We start from the raw sequence: 6,590 nt of genomic DNA, 5'->3' as shown, positions 1-6,590 counted from the left end.
ATGTCGTCTTCGGTGAAGTGCCTGTTCATATCCTGTGTTGGGCATAGCTTTGAGATGGGGCAGCAGGGCCCTGTGGGCTCGACTCTGTTCTGAAGGGCTCTGGGGATGCTTGCCCCAGTGACAATTACGTCACACAGCTGACCCATTCCAGACTAGGCTGACTTTAGAAAGTGAGTGACCTCCATATCCTCTGAATATCATTTTCCATTGAAGAAATGTAGGCTTGCCTCAGAAAGAAAATCAACTGAGAAGGATTTTCCAATGTTGATCTGCCCCTCAACCCCTCCTCAAGCCATTGAACCACAATGGAGAGTAAGGGGAAGGGGAGGGGGCAGAGGGGTGGAGGAAGAAAAAGAGAGAGCAGTAGATCCTTCTGTACCTGCACAGGTGGTGTTATGTGAGGTGGAATTGACTACGACACATAGTGACCCCAAGAACAACAGCTCTGAACCCTGCTCTGTTCTGATCCAACCTCACTGCCTCCATTGCCACAGTCACTGTGTCAATACATCCCCTCCATAGTCTTCCTCTCCTGCACTGCTCCTTTATCCTTCCAAGTATGATGCCCTTCTCCAAAGACTGGTCCCTCCTGGCAACATGACCAAAGTATGTGAGACAGAACTTCAAAATCCTCGACTCCAAGGAAAAACCTGTTTTCACCCTCTCCAGTACAGACCTATTTGCTTTCTTGGCAGTCCGTGTTATGTTTGATACTCTTCTCTAGCACCACAACTCGAAGACATCAGTTCTTCTTCTGTGATTCTTAGTCATTGTCCAGCTTCCATTGTCCAGCAAGTAATTGACTCCATGGCCTGGGTCCAGCACACCTTCCAAGGTTTAGACACTCCCTACTAGTGAGAAATGTGATTGACCCTGATAAAGAATTTGAGCACTCACCTGCCTAGTTTTCTCACCTCTTAGGTTAAAGACAATTTTTTGTACTATAGAAAACTTCTCAAAGATTGTTGTTGTTGTTGTTGTTATGTTACCATCAAGTCACTTGCAACTCATAGCGACCCTATGTACAACAGCCGTAAACCCTGCTCTATCCTGAGCCAACCTTATTGTCTCTGATACACCTACCCCCATTACCCCAGTCACTGAATCAATTCAGCTTATTGAGGGTCTTCCTCTCTTGTTCTGTCCCTCCACCCTCCCAAGCATGATGTCCCACTCCAGGGACTGGTTACACCTTGCAACATGCCAAAAGTATGTTCAACGAAACTTCCAAATCCTTGCCTCCAAGGAGCACACGTGTTTCACCCTCTCGAGGACTATTCTGTTTGTTCTTCTAGGAGTTCATGGTATATTCAGTACTCTTCTCCAGCACCACAGCTCAAAGGCATTGATTCTTCTTCTATCCTCCCTAGTCATTGTCCAGTTTTCTGATGCATAGCAAATAATTGTGAAGACCATGGTCTGGATGAGGCACACCTTAGTCTCCAGAATGATATTATAGCTCTTCAATACTCTAGAGAGAACCCTGACAGCAGATTTTCCCAATCCAATTAATCTTTTGATTTTCTGGCTGCTAATACCATTAGTGTTGATTGTGGAGCCAAGCAAACTGAAGCTATTAATAATCTCAATCTCTTCACTATCTATCATGATGCTGTCAAGTGGTGAGAATCTTCTTTGTTTTCTTGATGTTGAATTTCAAATATATATTGAAGGCTGCAATCCTTGACCTTCTGCTACAAGAGCTTCAAGTCCTTTTCACTTCCAGCAAGCAGGGTTATGTCATCTGCATAACACAGGTTGTTGGTGAGTATTCCTCCAATCCTGATGCCACATTTCTCCTCATAGAACCCAGCCTCCAGGATGATCTGTCTGTTCTGCATATAGGTTGAAAAGGTGTGGAGATGTGACACATCCCTGGTGTACACCCTTGCCGATTTTGAACTATGCAGTGTTTCCTTGCTCTGTTCTGACAACTGCCTCCTGAGAGGTTTTGCATAAGCAGAAACAAATGTTTTGGGATTACTATCTTTCTCAGAGTCAGCCACAGTTCGTTGTGATCTACACATTCAAATGCCTTTGCATAGTCAATGCAACACAGACATTTCTCTGGTATTCCCTGCTTTCAGCCAAGATCTATCTAACATTAGCTATAATATCCCTAGTACTATGGCTGCTTTTAAACCCAGTCTGCACTTCTGGCAGTTCTCTGTTGATGTACTGTTCCAATAATTTTTGGATAATTTTCAGCAGAATCTTGCTTCATGTGATATGAATAATATTATTCAATAATTTCCTCATTCTGTCGGGTCACCTTTCTTTGGAATGGTCAGTTGACCAGCTGGCTGTCCTCCAGATTTCTTGGCACAACTTGGTGAGCACATCTAGGGCAGCGTCTGTTTGTTGAAATATGTCAACTGGTATGCTGTCAATTCCTAGGGCCTTGATTTTGCCAATGCTTTCAGAGCAGCTTGAGTTTCTTTCTTCATCACCACAGGCTCAAACATTGTTTCATAAAATTCTTCTGTGTCAGCCAATTCTTTTTGGTACAGTGACTCTGTATACTCCTTCTATCTTCTTTTAATGCTTTTTGGCTCATTGAATATTCTGCCCAAAATATCCTTAAATACTGCAACTAGAGGCTTGAATTTCTTCCTAGATTCCTTCAGCTTAAGGAATGTTGAGCAATTTCAGCCCCTTTGATTTTCTGACTCCAGCTCTTTGCACATTTCATGATAATACTTTACTTTGCCTTTCTGTGCTGCCCTTTGAAATCCTCTGTTCAGCTCCTTAATTTCTTCCCTGTGCTTCACCTTCTCGGTTCTCTAGTGCAATATTCAGAGTCTCTTCTGACCTCCATTTTGGTTTTTTTTCCCCTCCTCTGTCTTTGTAATGACCTTTTGCATTCTTCATGGATGATAGTCTTGATATCCTCCCACAGCTCATCTGCACTTCATTCATTAGTGTTCAAGACCTCACACTTGTTCCTGAGATGGTTTTGAAATTTGAGTGGCATAGACTCAAGGTCAAACTCTTGTTTCTGTGGGTTTGGATTAATTTTCTTTAGCTTCTGCTTGAACTCACATATGAGTACTTGGTGGTCTGTTCCACAATCAGTGCCCGGCCTTGTTTCCACTGTTCATATTGAACTTCTCTAGTGATTCTTTCCACAGGTATAATCAATCTGATTCTTATGCATACCATCAGGTGAAATTCATGTGTATAGTCTGCATTTAAGTTTCTTTCTTTCCTCCTTTTTTATTTTATCCCTTGTTGTTTACCATCGAATCAGGTCTGACTGGCACAGGAAGAGATTGCCTCTCCTTCTCCAATGGAGCACCTAGTGAATGCAAACTGCCTGCCTTCGGGATTGCAGCACAGCTTCTTGCCACCAGGCCACCTAGAGCTACCTTGCATTTAAGTTTCTTATCAAAAGTATTTTCAATGAATAAATTGTTGATTGCACAGAACTATATCGTTCTATCTTCAGCTTGATTTCTGTTACCAAGTCCATGTTTCCAACTACTGATCCTTCTTCTCTGTTCCCAACTTTTGTATCCCAGTCATCCATTATTATTAATGCATTTTGATTGTATATTCAATTGATTTCTGACTTCAAATTTGGTAGAAATTTTCTATTTCCTCCTCTTCGGCTCTAGTTGTTGGTGCATACCAACTACTGATCCTTCTTCTCTGTTCCCAACTTTTGCATTCCAGTCACCCATTATTATTATTGCATCTTGATTGCATGTTCGATTGATTTCTGATTGTAAAAGTTGGTAGAAATATTCTATTTCCTCCTCTTTGGCTCTAGTTGTTGGTGCATATGTTTGAATGATAGTAGTCACTCAGCTTCCTTGTATGCATATGGATATTAATCTGTCACTCACAATATTGTATATCAAGATGGATCTAGAAATTACTTTTTTAACTATGAAAGCACCCCATTTTCCCTCACTTTTTCATCTTCAGCATAGTAGATCATATGATCACCTGATTCAAAATGTCCCAAAGATATCATCCACAAATCAACTAAAATCACAAAACAGATCAACTAAGTGCACTCTCTGTTGTTCTTGTTGTTAGGTGCTGTCAAGCCAAGTGTAACCCATAGTGAGCCTAGGAACAACAGATCTGAACCCTGTCCTATCCTGTGCCATCCTCACACTTCCTACCACACTAGAGCCCCTTGCAGCAGTCACCGTGTCACTCCATTTGGTTGAGGGTCTTCCTCTCCTTTGCTGACTTTCTGTCCCTCCAAACATCATGTCCCTCTCCAAGTAATAGTTCCTCCTAGCAACATGCCCAAAGTATTTGAGGCAAAGCCTCATCATCTTTGCCTCCAACAAGCACTCTGGCTGCATCCTCTCTAAGACATATTTGTTCTTCTGGCAGTACATGGGATGTTCAGCACTTTTCTCCAAAACCATAGCTCAAAGGCATCAATTCTTCTTCTAGTATCCTCATTCATTGCTCAGCTCTTAGATGCATAAGTGATCGGAAAGAATATGGCCTGAACCAGACACTCCTTAGTCCTCAAACTGACATAATTACTCCTCAATAATTTGGAGAAGTCCCTAAGTGCAGACTTTCTCAGTGTAAGTCTCTGTAGAGAAAGGAGCAAGTGTTGCTGTTCTTTGGGTTGATGTGCCTTTGGGTTGACTACAAATCATGCTGACTTGATGGACAACAGATCAAAACCTTGTCCTATCCTGCACCGTGCTCACACTCCCCAATTACTGCAGCCCATTGTTACAGGCACTGTGACAACCCATCTTCTTGAGGGTCTTCCTGTCATTCTCTGATCCATCAGCTTTCCCGAATGATATCTTTTTCCAAGGCCATCCTGGTCTGGAAAGAGCACCTTGATTGCACTCTCTTCTATGCAGACTTGCTTGTTCTTTTGGCAGTCCATGAGATAGTCATTACTCTTCTCCAACACTAGGTATCAATAAAACCAAGGTATAGATAGATTCTTCTTTTGTCATCCTTATTATTTGTCCAACTTTCAGATGCATAGAAACAATTGAAAATACTATGTCTTGAGTCAGGCACACCTTAGTCTCTAAACTAATACCACTGCTCTTTAGCACATTGAAGTATTCCTACACAGCAGCTGTTCATCTTTTGATTGCTTGATTGAGGTTACCATGGCTGTTGATTGTGAAGTCAAGTAAAATAATATCAGTGACAACTTCAATCTGATCTCCATCTATCTAGATGTTGCCTATTGGTCCAGTGGTGAGGATTTTTGTTTTCTGGAGGTTAAGATGTAATCCATATTAGTGGCTGTATTCTTTGATCTTGTGCAATAACTATTTCAAACCCTCTTAAGTTTCTGCAAGCAAGGTATGTCATGTGCATAACACAGGCTGTTGATTCTTCCTTCAATTCTGATGTCTTATTCCTCTTCATATAGTTCAACTTTTAAATGATTTGCTCAGCATGCTGATTGAATAGACATAGAGAAAGGATACTACCTTAATGCATACCATTCTTGATTTTAAACCATGCAGTGTTTCCTTGTTGTTTTCAGACAATAGCTTCTTGGTCTAGGTGTATAGGCTTCTCATGAGCACAATTAAGTGTTCTGGGATTCCTATTCTTCTTTTTTTATTCTTATTATTAATTTTAATGAAAATTTACAGAGACTTTGGATTTCCATTCATTCATTGTTGCACTTTTCTCCCTGCCCTCATCTCCCCCATTCCCATTCTTCTTAATGTTAGATATAATTTGTTATGATCCACACAGGCAAATCCTTTGGAAAAACAAGAACATTTTCTCCTATCCTTTCAGTCAAGATCCATCTGATATCAGCAATAATACCTCTTGTGCTACAGCCTCTTCTGAACCCAGCATAAATTTCTGGAAGTTTCCTATCTGTGTACAATTTTAACTGGTTTTGAATAATCTTCAGCAAGCATTTATTTATTTGTGTGATAAGTGACACTGTACACTCATTCCCACACTCTGTTGGATCATCTTTTTTTTTAAGGGGACTAAATACAGGTCAGTTAAAGTCAGCGGGCCAGGTGGCCACCAATTCTGAGGATCTTGTTTCAGACCTATTATTTAGGAATTTGCCCAGACTGTCTCCAGGCAAACGTCAAGTCCCAGGCTTCAAACTCATTTATTCAAATGATTCGTAAGATGCCTCTAAGGAAATCAGCAATGAGCACTGTTCTATTAGCAGACCACCCAAAGAAGACTTGAATGCTTGGGGTTGATTACAAAACTGTTTCTCTACTCTAGCAATAAGGTCTAAAAAGTCCTCAGTTCTCCTCAGAGCCTTCTCCTTTCCTCTTTCTGAATCTCCCTTACTATTCCAGTTAAATCCAAATCTTCTAAGACCTCCATCAGCACAGGTTCTCAAGGCCCACCCTCTCCAAGCAATTCCCCTCCACCCTATCTCCACCCTATCCAGAATGCATGCCTTTGAGAAACAGGCTGATCCCATTTCATTCTAATCCCAAACACACAGACATCATTGACATACTTAAAGAAAAAAAAAAGAAGATACAAAATAGCTCGAATAATAAATGATATAGGCGACATCAAAACAAAACAAATAAAATCAAATTGATAATATCAGAATATTATGAAAAGCTATACTCTGATAAATTTGAAAA

The sequence above is a fragment of the Elephantulus edwardii genome, unplaced genomic scaffold (assembly GCF_000299155.1).
Source record: "Elephantulus edwardii isolate Elephantulus edwardi_28Jun2011 unplaced genomic scaffold, EleEdw1.0 scaffold00214, whole genome shotgun sequence".
Classification (NCBI taxonomy): Eukaryota; Metazoa; Chordata; class Mammalia; order Macroscelidea; family Macroscelididae; genus Elephantulus; species Elephantulus edwardii.
This window is presented reverse-complemented; position numbering follows the sequence as displayed.